This window comes from Hevea brasiliensis, chromosome 18 (genome assembly GCF_030052815.1).
Source record: "Hevea brasiliensis isolate MT/VB/25A 57/8 chromosome 18, ASM3005281v1, whole genome shotgun sequence".
NCBI classification, from domain to species: Eukaryota; Viridiplantae; Streptophyta; class Magnoliopsida; order Malpighiales; family Euphorbiaceae; genus Hevea; species Hevea brasiliensis.
Genome location: NC_079510.1, coordinates 5,566,180 through 5,582,418, shown reverse-complemented (window position 1 = coordinate 5,582,418; position 16,239 = coordinate 5,566,180). Strand labels below are relative to the sequence as shown.

Below are 16,239 nucleotides of genomic sequence, written 5' to 3'. Positions count from 1 at the left end.
ATCAAAGATTAAAAACTAAACCCAATGGGATCCAACATTAGGTAAGTCATAAAGCACACAAAGAAAAGAATCAAAACTCATATTTATATAAATCTAGATAAAACCCAATCCAAATCCACAAATAGATTCAAAATAGTGCAACCCAACTCTGAAATCTTAGAAAAACTATTCTATCATGATAAAATTTACAAGAGGATATGATAAAACTAGTAAAAGAAACATAAAAATAGACTAAGAAATAGAAAAACCCAGGGGAAGGAGAGCCCAAAACTCTGAAAAACTGCAGGTGGACATCACTTGGCAGCAGCTCTCCAGTAGAAATGGCGTGCTCCTTCTCCTTCTTATTCTTTCTTGCGTGTTTTTTTTTCTTTTCTTTGTTTCTTCCCAGTTCCTCTTGTGGCAAAAACTAGGAAATGATGAATTTATATGGTCCCAAAAAGTTTCCCTAAAAGTGAATAAGAGCCAAGGAGTGGATAGGAAATGAGGTGTAAAATTATCCAAGTCAGCAGCATTATTCACGTTTTGGGCGATGCAGCAAGTGCGGCTTAACCTAAGCGACTTCTTAGCAAATTTTAGCTTCAGTCGCTTTATGCGCAAGGTTAAGCGGACCCTCGAGAAATTTCGGACTTAAAGTAAAATAGACTTTTCTGCTCATGCTTGACTTGTGCTGCACCTTAAGCACTGCCGCTTTACCCTAAGCAGGATCTTAAGCAAAGTCTCAAGCAAATTTCGGCTAACTTGCTCTTTCAAGGCTTGATTTCTTCAACTTTCCTCTATGCTTAAAGAACTCCAAATTTCTTCAAATCACTTCCTAATGCACTCATTGATCTTCGATTTGCCACAAAATCCTATCAAAAACAACAAAATTATAAAAATCAAATATAAAGTATTTAAATTTAACAAATAAGCTAAAATAAAGCTAAAAACGTAAAATATACTAAAATATAAGGGCAAAATGAATGCAAAACTACCCTAAAATGCCTATATGAAATGAGTGTAACAATAATCAAGTAATTCATTCCAATTCTCTTCCCTTTCCACTTCTGCTCTAATTTTACAAGGTCTAGAGCTTGGGTTCTAATCCTTGCTCCGTTTCTTCCCTTTCCTTTTTCATAGGTCTCACAAAAACTTAGCACAAATCTCTGTTTCTCCTAAAGCACCATTCTCCATTTACTGGACAACCACAACTCCACTGCCAAATGACTGATTGCAACTAAGTGACAATAGCGAATCCAGTCCAGCTGCATGAAAGTGACTAGAGGTAAAGATCTTATCAGGTTGGAAGGTGACTTGGGTCGTGACTAAAAAAAATCTCAACAGTTTTTGATGGACGAACCTTCCCTACCCCTTGTCAGCTATGGGCATCTCCAAATCTAGTGCCGAAGCTCCATTCTAATGCTGCATCCTTGAGATCTTACCAGGTCGGGTTAGGATCTGCCTCTACTTCTCCAAGTTCTCATCATCCCTTTTCGCTGAAATCAACATCAGTAGTCTCTCCAGACAACTCCATCTAGTTGCAACCCGTTACTCCGTTACTTGGGTCCTTTGAATCTTTGGCCATTCTTACAACTCTACTTCAGGTCTTGTTCTTGCTACTTTTAAAAGCCATCTTCTGATCATGTTTGGATTGTTGTTTTTTAATCGACTGCCTCACTGGTTAATTGTCAATTACTGGTTCATTCCTCTTGCTTTAGTTTCAGCTAATCTATTTGATGTAGAACAAATACAGGACTAGGAAAGAGAAATAATTCTCAATAATTTTATTAATCTCAATAGTAATGATAGTCCTAAGCTTCTCAATAATAGAAAATTAGCTTTATTTATAGAGTTAACAACTCTAATTAAGTTAGGAATAAAAACCCTAGCCCACTTTAATTAGGAACATTAACTAAGATAAACTAGGGAATAATAAACCTAATAATAATAAAATTCCTAAACAATAAAAACTCTTTAAATTTCCTATTTTTATAATAATTAAAATTTCTTAATGAAATTCTAAACTTCCTATTTAGCATTATTCTCTCCTGGTTGGAAAAAACTGACCTCGAGTTCTGAAGTGTGGAAGGATCAGAAACCAAGTGAGTAGAACACACAGTAGCATCTTTTTGATGTTATAAAAAAATTGACTTGAAGAAGTCAGTGCTCTCTTTTGCATTACTAGAGACATCAGACAGATAAAATCAATAAGAATAATAGTTGAAAAGTTCTTAGGAACAAGATTCCAATTTTCAAATTCTTTTGTTGGCTCCACAACTTGATTTTCTTTAATTTCAATTGAAGTTTCCATGGCTTGATCAACTCCATGCTCTAGAATAAGCTCTTTAATAGGTGAAGGCTCAACAATAAAAAATTTGAATTGTTCAATTTTAGATTCTTCAAACTTAGGTTCTTCAGGTTATTTATTTTCAATTTCATCTTTAACCTCAAGTTTCTTTTTGAATTCAAGCTTCTGTTGTTCTTCTTATTGCTGCCTTGCCTTTTCAAGATTTCTTGCCTTTATATTTTCAACACTTTTTATTGAATCCAACTGTTCTTTCAATTGAAACAAGTGTGCTTCTTTCCATGCTTCAAATTCTTCAAGTTCTTTATCCTTACCTTATTGATGAGTCTGTTGAACATGATACTCTTTTTTACATTCTTCAAGTGCTTTCTCCCTATAATGTATTATTATTTGTATATCTTGATACTCATCAAATAAACCACAAAGAGTATAGTTAAGACCACTATATAAAACTATCAAATAAGATATTTCATCAAGCTGTTCATTCATCAATTTCTCGTTGTATTTTGTGAATTGTATCCCATAATTCATCTAATTGCTCCTTAGAACTTTTATTTTCAGCCCACAACATTGAATTCTAATCAGAAAATCATACCTCGTTGAAATAATGCAAAAAAACAAGGACCAATTATTGGGAAAGAGAACTAATTCTCAATAATTTTATTAATCTCAATAGTAATCATAATCCAAAGCTTCTGAATAATAGAAAATTATAATCCAAAGCTTCTGAATAATAGAAAATTAGTTATATTTACAAAGCTTACAACCCTAATTAAATCAGGAATAGAAACCCTTATAAACTCTAATTGGGAACATTAACTAAGATAAATTAGAGAATAATAGACCTAATAATAATAAAATTCTTAAATAATAAAAGCTCTTTAATTTTCCTATTTTTATAATAATTTAAATTACTAAATAAAATTCTAAGCTTCCTATTCTGCATTACTATTTGCTTTGGCTCTCTAAGGCTCAATTTGGTGATACGAAGCCTAATTTCTTGCACAGTTTAGTGTAACAGTCTTGGGTCAATGATTCTCAACATGGTATCAGAGCAGTAAGATCGACCAGTTGGAGATCCGGGACCCAAACAACATGGTCAATTGAGCCCTAGTGAGCCAGACCTGCAAGCTAAGCCTTAGCGAGCCAAACTTACGTGAATCCATGAGCTAGCCCATTGAGTTAGACCTTGAGGGCAGAGCCAAGATAAGCCAAACCCAAGTTAGATGGGCCACCAATGGCAAGTGACAACTAGGCTTGTTAGCCAGTGTGAGCCTAAACTAAACCAGTTGCACTTGAGGAATATTGGAAAATCACTTGTGGGAATAAGTATCACATCGGTAGTATGCAAGAAAATTACATTGTATGTAAGTATTAGCAAACCAAACCAAAATGGACTAATGGCTTAGATTGTTATGCTGATGAAGAGCCTAATTTCAAGATCAATTCTGTATGTAGCCTGCCAGTTTGATATTCACAGTCTTGTACATGTATTATTCAAAATAAAGCCCAATAATATGTGTACTTGTACATGGACTGAAATAAGGAACAAAGTGTGGAAAAATTTTTAGTCTTTTCTCTCTTTTAAACAGGTAGTAGGCTCCCTCATTGAGCTAGCTCCCTTATGAGCTTGTATTGGGGTCCTCAAACTAATTGGGGTTAGATATATAGATCCATTTGCTCCATTTTTTATTGATTTAGTATTATATCCTCCTCACTATTTCATCCCATGTCATGTAGCTATAACCTCACTTCCTTTTTCTTATCACTTACATTCAATGTGCCCAACCTTCTATATTGATGAGTTTGCTTAATCTACATGGCACACTTCCAAACCATCTCAATCTCCATTCTCCTAGTTTTTCCTGTTGTGCCACTTTTACCTTCCTGCACATCAATTCATTCCTTACCCTATTTGTCATTGTATTTTTTACACATTCATCTTGACATCCTCATTTCTCCATCCTATCATACATCATAACGAGTAGAATTATAGTCCTCTGAAATTCTCTCTTCAACTTAGTTGGCATTTTGCAATCACATAGACCTGTTTGTCTCACTTCTCCACTGGTTAATCAATGGATTCTTAAATTGAAATCCATAGCCAAAAATCTAAAATGAAAAACCATGAATATTATTATCTAATCTAACAGGCTCATTTAACCATTTTTTTTCAATTTCGTTTTTGCAATTTTGGCTCTTTTCATTTGATTACCCCTAACGTGCAGCAAGAAGATTAGAGATTTGATTAGCCCTAACATGTGGCAGGAAGATTGGGGAAAAAAAGAGGTGGTTACAATTATGGGAATGGCAAATAAGACCCCAGAAGGAAATTTTGGAAACATGTTAGGAATGGAAGACAAGAATTAAGGGAGATGAGAGTAGGAAAAAGAGGAGAAGGAGAAGAATAGCAGTGAATTCTCTATTAATCAATCAATGAATTCTCACTTTATAATTGCATATGTATATATTACAGTTTGTTATATAACAAACTGTAAATAACTACAACAACTATGCCTGCCATAATTAACTTAAAAGAAGCTGCTTATTAGCCTTCCTCCTTTCTCTTATATGTAACATAGCAACACTCCTTGCATAAGTTCTATAAGTCCTTATAATTGCAAACATTCCGTTGAAAACTTAAGCTCTTACCATTATATTGCACAATGGTCCTTATGTCACATAGCTATTAGTTAAAAAAAAAAAAAAAATCCTTATAAACAAGCCCACATTATGTGCATTGATATAAAGTCAACATATATATATTTGAGTCATAACCTAGTGATTTATCTCATAATAAAGAGAGCAAAACCTTGCATAAACCAGAAGTGGACCCAAAAGGAAGGAATTTTTAGCTGTCCTTAAGCTAAGATTTTTTGGATCTGCATAAGTAATTTGCGTACATTAAGTATTGACAAGAACATATTTTTTCCAAACTCATTCAAATGAAATTGGATTATTCAAAGGCACAAGCACATACCAGCGAAGAATGTAGGAGTTATCACTGGTGTACCCATTATATGAGCAGCATAAAACAGAGTATATAAGTGTGATATAAAGCGATAATGTCTCTTCAATGCCCGATGGCAAACTTCTTCACACTATTGGAAGTTGGAATTGAAGTTAGTTCGTAACATAGTTGCCAACAGGACAGGATAATTAAGATAAACTTGAAAAGCAATATAGAAAATTTAAAAAGAGACAAGATAGGCGCAAGCACATGATATTAAAGCAACATGATATAAACCATGACACTTATGAAAAAGAAATATTTCACATAGTTATCTCAGGTTCAGGTCTAAACAAATCTATCATAGCATTAAATCAACTCTGGGCTTTGCTGAATTAAATGGAATATCTACATACATATCAATAAGAAATCTGAAGATGGTTACTATGAAATTGCTAGTGTATAGGACAAACCTCTTCTCCAAAAGACCATGGCTCATGGTCAAAAGAGCTTTTTACAGAATGCCTATGATAGAAAGGAAATATTGCACCGACACCCATCCACCTTCCAAAAAGCTTGGGTGTTGCATTTCCAAAAAATCCGCCAATATCAGGTCCTGAAAATGGTTAACCACTGAGTCCCTGTTCATAAAGTAAAACCAAAATTATAGAAAATAATTATATTGCAAGAGATAAACCCAAAAATTATTTTATTATTGAAGTAATTTATTTTCCTCTAGATAAAAAGATGATTTTCTACTGCCTTCCAAATCAAACTATGCCCTGAAACATACTGAGAATCAATGAAAAATTCAAGAAACTAAGGAAGAATGGAAGACTAGGGGGATTATGATAAGGAAAACGAGTTCCACAAAGAATAAAATTCAGCAAAATGGATATGCAATCTAGGGTGAAAAGACAATCAAAATAAACAAAGACAGAGAAAACAGATCTGTAGTTATTATATTGATTATACACTAATCATATGTACACATATACATTCCTAGAATACCAAACTGATTAGAATGCCCTTTCAACTTAAGAGATTTTTGCGTGCTCTCTAATGAGCCCATAAGTTAGCAATCATAGTTGGCAAGAAGAAAAACCCTATTACACTCTCCTTACAAACTTCAAATCAGCCTCCATATTCTATCCATAGACCTGTAACATGATCCCTAGCAAAGGGCCCTAACATTTATATAGTGCTTGAATGCCTTCAATATCATATCCTGTAATCACAGTATCATTTGCATAGACAATTAAGACAACTTCCCTCTCCTTGGCTTGACTACAAAAGACAATATTGGCAATATAACACTTACGACACCAAACTCCATAACATCAGTAAATTAACCCGACAAAGCAGATGGAGGTTGTTTAAGACTAAGATAGGATCAAAATTATGATCCACTATTCATGAGAAAAATGGTGCATTGGGTCCACCCTCAGATGAAATGTGTAACACCACTCACCCTACTACAGTGTAGCCGAGCAAGGCGTGCTACAATCGGTGCCGGAGCACCCTAACTTATCTTACTTTATTTTTTTAATAATTTTGAATTCGTTTAATTTAATATCAATTATTTTTTGACGGAGAAACCAGTGAAGTTTCCCCTATTTTATTATCATTTGGCGTATTTCAATATTCACCTGTTTGAAATTCAACAATATTTTAAAATAAAAATCTCATCCATGCTAATAATAATTATCTCATCAATCATTCTCATAATTTTCTCATATTTCAAATCTCATCCATACATTTCAATTTCATAATCATTTCTATACATTTCTATTCATACTCAATTCATATGTAAACATTCTCAAATTACATAAGCAAAATTTTCAAATTTCCTTAATTTACATAATTTACAAAATAATTACAAAATTTCATAATTTACATAATATATAAATTAATTACATATGAAAAAGCTAATTAATTAATTTACATTGCATTCCTATTAATTACCTGTTCATAATCTACATTATAATACAATATCTAGCATTTTATACAAAATACAAAATATGATCTATATGGGCCCTATCTACATGCATTGCTGAGGAGGTGACAACCTTGAATACTTCATACACTTCTGCAGATCTGGACTCCAAAAATCTTAGTCAAAGTACCTGCGCGAGGAAACAAATCCATCACGCTAAGCATTGCTGCTTAGTGGTGCAATAATAGGACAAGAAAATAAAATATACAAATAAAGAAAGAACGAAGCATAATTTGAATATTTAAGAATCAATTTAATTTAATACAATGTGTCTAATATTAATTATCTTTTGTTCTAATTTGTTCCGCTTTGGAAGCGTTTAATTCCTAAATTCACAGTGATAATGTACAATATACAAAATTAATAAAAATACTCAGTTTATATTCATATGGCAATAGAAGGTATTTTTAAAATATTTAGTTAAGTTATACCTATTTTTGCAACTCTTTTATCATTTTACTTAACAATTTTTATGTGGTTTGGATCATTTCATAATTATAACTAATTCTTTTGAAGTCTTATTAACTCATTTATTTGATTTCTAATATTTTTAATTACTAATAGTCTTAATTTATTTCAATAAATTACACTGCCCAAGTAACCTACGACAGGTTGACTAAACTGGATAACGGGTCGTTGGCACTGGGCACCGCGGTGCCTCGGGCCGTCATACCATGGGACGCAGAATGTCAACCACGTATGCAGTCAGTATGGCTAAAAAGCCATGATATCACATAATCGGGCATAAAAGCCATGAATACGGGCATAAAAGCCATGAATACGGGCATAAAGCCATGAATACAGGCATAAAGTCATGAATACAGGCACAAAGCCTTTCGCAGTACTGCTAAAACAATACCCTATTGGCATGCCAATCTATCCAATCTGACACACGTGTCTAGGCAATACAAGGGCACATAATATCATTAAATATTAATATATTGTGTTTTATGACTTCATTATTTCATGATAAATTTCAATTATAATTCATACATTCATTTGATCATTTATATGATCACAATTCACATCAATTATCCTTTTATACCATTGTACTCAAAATACTTCTCCTTTCTACTATAAATAGAACTAATGTTTCATTTATATTTTCATGTGATTCATTTATTCATTACAATATTTATATGAATTCATAACTCATACAAGGTGTTATTATCTTATTTGTAATGGAAACATAAATTCTAATGTAAACCTCATCCTATTTATACTCAACAATCCATCTAGTTTAATTTCATTTCATATTCAAGTGGTATTACTTATGTTTTATTAGACCTACTAGTAAGGGGAATACAAATCTTAATCATATACTCACATAACTTAAATGTTTATTAAGTCATTTAGGTAAATTACTATTTCTATTCCAAGTAATCCATGAATGTTTCATGGATTCTAAATTTAATACCTTAATTTCCTCTACAAATTTAGTTATTATACTTTGTGTCTTTGTATTACTATTCACATTACTATTCACTCAAATTGTTGACTTTTTAATACATAATAAATTTATTGAAACTAAGTTCTCCAAGATACCACATTTTGCATTCAAAATTTATTGGTATTGGTTGCCAATACCATTTCCAAGCTTAATGTTAATTGGGCAGAATTTTCAGTTTTCATACTTTGTTTTTACTGTTCCATTTGTCACTTTTGCAGTGGGAATTTGGAAAAATGTTCAAGATGAAAGTTGTTCCTTATTTTGTCTAGTTAAATTTCCTTTTTTTGAATCACTCCATTTGGAGTTTTGTAACTCAAGTTATGGCCTAAAAACCATGACTGGCCAGATTGGGCAGAACCCAAAATTCTGGGTAAACTTGTTTCTGCCAGATTTGGTAACTCAAGTTTGGTTGGCAATTTGACTAGGTTATGGTCATAATTTGGGTCAGGTTTCTTCATGAAAGTTGTTGGTCTTTATCTCAACTTGTTGCTGATAAAATTTCAGGTCAATTGAACCTTGCTACATTGAGTTATGGCCAAATGACCAAATACTGTTCATTTGGTCATTTTGCCCAAGCAGATTGCAGGTCACCCGGATTAGGGCAAACTTTTGGTCAAGTTGGTTTGGTTTTCTGGGCATGGTTTCTTCACCAAAGTTGTGCCATTATGTGTCTAGTTTCACCTCCAATTGGCCTCATACCAATTGGAGTCACATAACCTCAGTTATAGGTCAAACAATACCCTGGACTCATAGGTCCAATTTCCTGCATAAGAGAAGCACTCCCAATTTTCAATTTCACCCAACTTCCAAACTTCAATTCACATTTATAACACTTCTAATAGTCAATAATCAACCTCAACATCATCAAATTCAAGTCACAACACAAAATTCCATATTTGAGCAAACCCTAAATCAACTTGCATAAATTTTAAATTCCAAGAGAATTTCTAGCACTAACCTTATTCCTTAGCTTCACTCAACTTCAATTCAACCTTCTAATCAATCAAAAACTTGAAGCTCCTTCTTGGTCCACCTTGGCTGAAATTCCTCTTGCCCCAAACTTAATTTTTTTTTTTTTTGGTTTTCTTGAGTGCTTTCTACTAATTAGGCTTTAGTTTAGGGTGTGCTATAATTTTTCCAAGAAAAAATTTGGTTGTGACTTAGGGTTTCAAGCTTTGGATTTTGGGTTTTTAATGGAGAATTTTAGAGAAGAAGAGAAGAAGGCAAGTGACGGAAAGAAGAAGGAAAAAATGCAGATTTTTGTTCAATAATTAACCTATATAATAATATTTAATGGCAATATGGTAAATAAGTAGAATGGCAAATTTGAAATTATTTTGAAGTTTATAATCATTATAATTTGACTTTTCAATAATTATTTTTAATTTTCATAATTTCAATTTATATAATTAATTTAACTTCATTAAATTGATAATCATTATTTTTTTTGTCAATATTGGACCCTCAAATTTAATTGACCAAATTTTGCTCTTACCGAGTTGTCGGTTTATCTTTCTTTCTTCTTTCTTTTACTCATTTTTAATTTAATTTTCATCAATATATATTCCAATTTTATGTCATAATAATTATTTACTTAATTGGACAAGTTGGTCAAAAATCATCTCCGAAGACGAAATGACCAAAATGCCCTCCGTTTGGCTTAACAGACTAAAATTGTCTGTACCGATTGAAAAATTTTTCTAAATATTTTCTTGGCATTCTAATGCCATAGGAACCTCAATGACCCTTCTCTGGAGTCCCAATATTTATTTTATGAATTTTCTCCTGGGTCTAGGGCTCCTAGTTGCGAGAACCGCAACTTCCCACTGGGTTACCCATCGCTAGGGCACCGGCTCATTTAACTTGGTTGTATTTTATTTCTAAAATTTTTCCTAAATTTTTCTTATTAATATTTGAGTTATTTATGACTCCTCACTCTGGTCTAATTATTTTTCCAGATGTTCTAGCTGTCCGGACCGACACTGGTCACCAGAACAGTAGAATGTGCGGAATTGCTACAGTGAGGGTGTTACAAAATGTGGTCAACATAAGGCAATGCTTAGAAATAGTTGAGTCAAACTTGCCACGACCTCTAAGCCAACAAACATAACCAAGCTCTTAGCTTGGTTATATACTATCAAGCTCACTATATTGATTAGAAGTTCAAATGCTTAAACCCAACTAGGAAGATTTCCTTTGCAAGGAATACTTTATAGGTAAAAGTTTAATGAACACAACAAGGTCTCCTGCATGGACCATGTAGAAAGCTAATATTATTTCATTAATTTCAAAGAGAACTTTACATACATGCACACACACACCCATATATTCAGAGTCCCTATAACTATGTTTCTACAATTTAGTTATCCATCCTAAATAGGAATCCTACTATATATAGGCTATATAGAGTTTGGTTGACTTTCGATAATAGACTAATGTAGCATCCATTTTGCTAGAGACTGTACCTATTTGAAAAGTGCTTTTAAAGCAACAGACAAGATAGGAGTCAAAGAGATACAAGGAGACTAGAACATGACAAGTAACTAAGTTTTTCTCCTCAAAAACTCTCTTCAACCTTAGATCCCAACTCCTTGAAATTGATGTGGGCATCAAAGAGTCTTTTGTTAACCATGCAACATTTTTTCGGGTATCATTTAGGGCATCAAGGTCTTAATGAGGCATTCAAAATTCATTAGCAGCCATTATTTGATACGACAATAGAAACACATAAAAGACAAGTAAAGGTCTCTACAAGTGAAGTTCTACAACATTTAAAATGAAAGCCCTAAATCCTTGGTTCAACGTATGCAAAAACTATAAGAAAGCCATTTGTTCTGACTCTTTTTGCATTTTGATAGCCTTTTCCTCCTAAAGCAATTGATATCAATCCATGGTTAATTATGCATAAAACTATGATTGCGAGGACTAAAATCCAACAATCTAGAGAAAAGATGATGCAAAGTGCATAATCTTCATCATGTTGATTAGGTAAACTTAGGTAATGGCATTCATATAGGATATTCATAAATTTAGACCTCCCACCTATTCAATTTTTCACACTTTCCTAAAACTTCTAGCCCCAAAATACAATAATCTAGTTTCTCAAACTTCATAAATTGCTCACCAATTGAAGAACCATGGAGATAGACATGTGCAAATGCTCCCAATTTGAAACGTTATCTCTTGTCCATGTTGTAGCATTCTTTTGACTGCCAATAAATCCAGCTCTAGTAACAACAAAGGGACGCTTATTTTCATTAGCTAATTTCATGCCTTCAAATGTTGATCTTGTCGTTAGCATGCCATATACCTAAAAATTAGAACTTCAAGTTCAAAATTTATTTGGTTATCAACAATAAATACAAATAAAAACAATCACAACATGGAACTATTCTTAAATTTCATTAGTAGAAATCATTCTCTTGTTAAAAGAAAACAAGGGAAAAGCAAAGGATAAATACATTGTGATAGTACGAGTGCTCTTGACAACCCCCAAGTTCATTATCTCCTCAATGAATATTGCTTTCAGGCATTGTCCTTGTTTCCATCTGAAAAGTTAAATGATAAGTCTAAGTACCACTGAAGAAATTGCAAGCAGTAAGAAAATCACAATGAGAGTCACCTTTAAAATAGTTGGCTCATTCATATCATTCCATATACCATCAACACCATTAGAAATGAAATCTTTAACTAAATTAGCCCACCAAGAGTGAACCTTTGATTGTGTGAAATCAGGGAAAACACAAGGCCCAGGCCACATCTCCCCTGAAAATGGGTAAGAATAAAGTAACAACTCAACATTTTCTTTTTTTGGGCTGCTGAGTGGGGAGGGGGGGGAGGCAAGGAGATAAGCAATGTTTGAATGCAAATTAAAATAAACCAATAAATGGTCGTCCATCTACTCTTTGAACCCAAACATCACTTTTAGAACCATTATCATACACAAAATAACCTTCTTCACATTTGATACCAGGGTCAAGCATCCAAGTTGCTTTAAAACTATATCATGGAGATCTTTCGCCAAAGATTGTGGATCTAGAAAACGTTCCTGAAATAATTCATAACAAAATTTCTATGTCAAGATTGACAATTGCAAGTTTATCATAGAAAATGCATTTCTATCTATGCCAATATCCTTGATTCAGATCATTCTTGATGCGTAGTGATTTGGCAAAAAGCAAGAAATTAATAAAATTATAGAGCACAACAGTAAATGCATCCAGATGAATAGATAATCATTAATAGCTCACAAAATGTCCATAAACTTGTTTTGCCCCAATAAAGCAGAGTTGTAAGAAGGGTGATTTGAACATGACTCGACTATTTAGATACTTGCACCAAGATTGTTACTTTAGAATGCTAGTTATGAATAACTGATTGAGTACTGGGATTAAGCTATGATTGAGTGAAATCTGTGATTGTGTGCTATGTTTATGCCTATAAATGTGCGTGTTCCATAAATATGTAACATGCCGTTCTCAGTTTGTGTAATAGTATATAAACCCAAAGGGTTAAGGGAATAATAAAGCAATTCTTTCCTACATTCTCTTTCGATTACTTCCCCCACTTCATTTTCTAAATGATATTAGAGTTGTAGGTTCTGGTCTCCTATCATTTATTTCTCCCCTATTTCATTGTTTTGAGAATTGAAACTAATGTTTTTCAATCAAAGGGTGTTTAAGAGACGTTTAGTCGCAACACCATCCCAATTACCTTGGCCACCGCCAATCGCCTTCTACACTAGGTTCTGGACTTGTATACACATGCATGCGAATGAGATGTCATCAACCATCCTTTTTCCATCGGAATCAACACTAGTCACCTTGCTTTGATTATGCAACTCCTTCCAACTGCAGACCTTCAACTAAATCCCCTGGTATCTTGGGTGTCTTGGAGAATAGAAGGTTTTGGTATATTGGATTATTGTAGATTTGTCTCCTCTCATCTAATAAAAGCATATCTTAGCCTATTGTCTCTAAGAATCAAAGCTTTTGGCCCTCCTTCCTTTCATCCTTTAGGTATCATGAATCCCCAGCAATTACAAAGTCTTTCTCTAAGTATTTCAGTCTTCCTCACTTCTTTTTTTTTTTTTAAGGCTTTCTTCTCCTTACTCGGACTTGGGCTCAACCAATTCTATTGCTATTACTTTTATACTTCTTAGGCTTGTAAGTTCAAGATATTGTTCCTACCTGATTAAATAAAAAAGAAAAAAAAAGGTGATCAATAAAGCAGTCTCTATAAATACAATCATGTGTCATTTTGCTCATTAATTAACTCATTCTACCCTCATCCATTGAACCATGAGTCCTTGATTTCAGTGCTTATAATCACATCCTAGTAACAAAAATCTTTTTTCTACCCCTATTTCTTATCCCATTCAATCTAATGATACTTTAGCCAATGGATCAAAGGCCATGATTGAAAGAGCAAGGGAGGCATTTCCTCTCCCCTCTGTTTATTTAACTTTAGTAATGTTTGCTTCTAGGTGTCCATACAATATCTCCATTAGCAAATTAACCGAACACCTTAATTGTTTTGTCACATTCATAACTAATTTTATTATTGTGTAGGAGGGGAATGTGGTTGGCATAGGACATGAATCAAAAGAATTATATTATCTCTCTAGCACAAAAACTTTAATTGCCTTTGCTTTCATTACTTCTCTTGATCTTCTTCACAATTGTTTCGATCGTCCTAGTATCTCTAAAATCTAGACACTAGTTCGTACTCTTTCTACTTTTATCTTCTTTAAATAGCAAGTCATGTTAGCTCAGAAAACAAACTCATTCTTCTTTAAACGTGTTGCATTCATTTTTGACATTGTTCATTTGGACATATGACTTCTGATTTGTGTCAATTCAACAGTTCAACTTTGGGATTTCACTATTTGTTACCTTCATTAATGATTATTCTCGATGCATTTGGTTATTTTTTATAAAAAATAGTTTTCAATTATTTTCTATCTTCAAAATTTTTGTCCTGAAATTAAGGGTGTAAATGAACCAAGTTATTCGCAAGTTGCTCAGGCTCGTTTGACTTGATTAGAAAATAAGCCAAGCTCAGGATTGATTTTTAGGCTTGTTTAATAAATGAACCGAGCTCGAGCTTCACAAACCTATGATATAATCAATATATAAAATGTATTTATAGAATATAGTTATTTGTATTTTAAATTTAATTTTTTATGAAAATTAAGTTATTTTTTATATAAGAGCTAATCAAAAGTATGAAGTTTAAACTTCATAACTCTAAATCTTAAACTCATCAAGGATGTAAATGATTCAAGCTACTCGCGAATTGCTTGAAAAGAATTTTAATGAACCAAGCCTGAGCTCTTCAAAGCTCAACTGAGCTTGGTTTGTTTACACCCTAAGCTAAGATATATAATCAATTTAGTGTTTCCATTAGTGTAACGAAGTAACAATACACGAGAATATTTTTCTCTTCCTTTTTAATATTTCATGTCTTCTTAAGGAATCATTCATCAAATTTTTTTTGCTTGTACTCCTCAACAAAGTAGAGTAGCTAAGCATAAGGATTGGCAACTTATTGAAACAACCCATACTTTACTCATACGCCATTATGTTCCACTTCATTTTTGGGGAGAGATTCTTACTTCTTGTTACTTAATTAATCATATGTCTTCTTTTGTTTTAAAGAATTAGAGTCCTCATTCTCGTTTGTTTCCATATTAAAATGCATATCATCTTTCCCCTTGTGTGTTTGGTTGTACTTGCTTTGTTCATAATCTTACTTCTGGAAAGACAAATTTCGACCAAAATCTATTAAATGTACTTTTCTAAGATATTCTCACCTTTAAAAAGGTTACAAATTTTTATGAGCCAATCATAAATAAATATTTAATCTTAGTAGATGTAAACTTCTTCAAAACATCTCTGAACCTCTCACTTAAAAAGTAAACTAAAATTTCATCTTTGAAGCTCTCCCAATTCCTTTTATTCCTACTCCAAATGGTATCCCACCTCCTCCTCGGGTCTACTAACAAATACTTCATCCAAATCCTCAGACTAACACGAATGATGTTTCTCTTGATGGTACAAGTCCACAAAATGCGCTAGGTGACTCATCTCTTATACCAACATCATCACTTACACCAGTCATGCCTCGAACGGAAGCAACTACTCCCCTTATTGCTCTTCGTAAAGGTACTCATACTTCTCGTAATCCTCATCCCTTTTACAATGTCTTTCGTTATCATCATCTGTCGTTACCCCATTATGCTTTTGTTCCAAATTTTACTCTATCCAAGTTCCAAAAACCTTTATTGAAGCATTATCCCATCCTAGGTGGTGTAAGGCAATGATTGAGGAAATTACTACTCTTCATTCTAATAGTAATTATGATAAGATTTAGTTCTCTTGCCTTATTGAAAGTCTACTGTTGGTTGTTCGATTTATACAGATAAGGTTTGTCCTAATGGAAAATTTGATCACCTGAAGGCTCGATTTGTTGCTAAAGGATACATTCTAAATCTTTTAGGAAGATTATAGTGATACTTTTTCTCCAGTGGCCAAGATTGCCTTTATTCACCTCCTTATCTT

The 16,239-nt window shown here is 33.1% G+C and overlaps 1 pseudogene; it reads right to left on the bottom strand.

Moving 5' to 3' along the window:
• LOC110656455 (uncharacterized) overlaps positions 1 to 15,799 on the bottom strand; it is a 42,684-nt pseudogene extending 26,885 nt beyond the window's left edge.
• Positions 15,800 to 16,239: the final 440 nt, after the last annotated feature.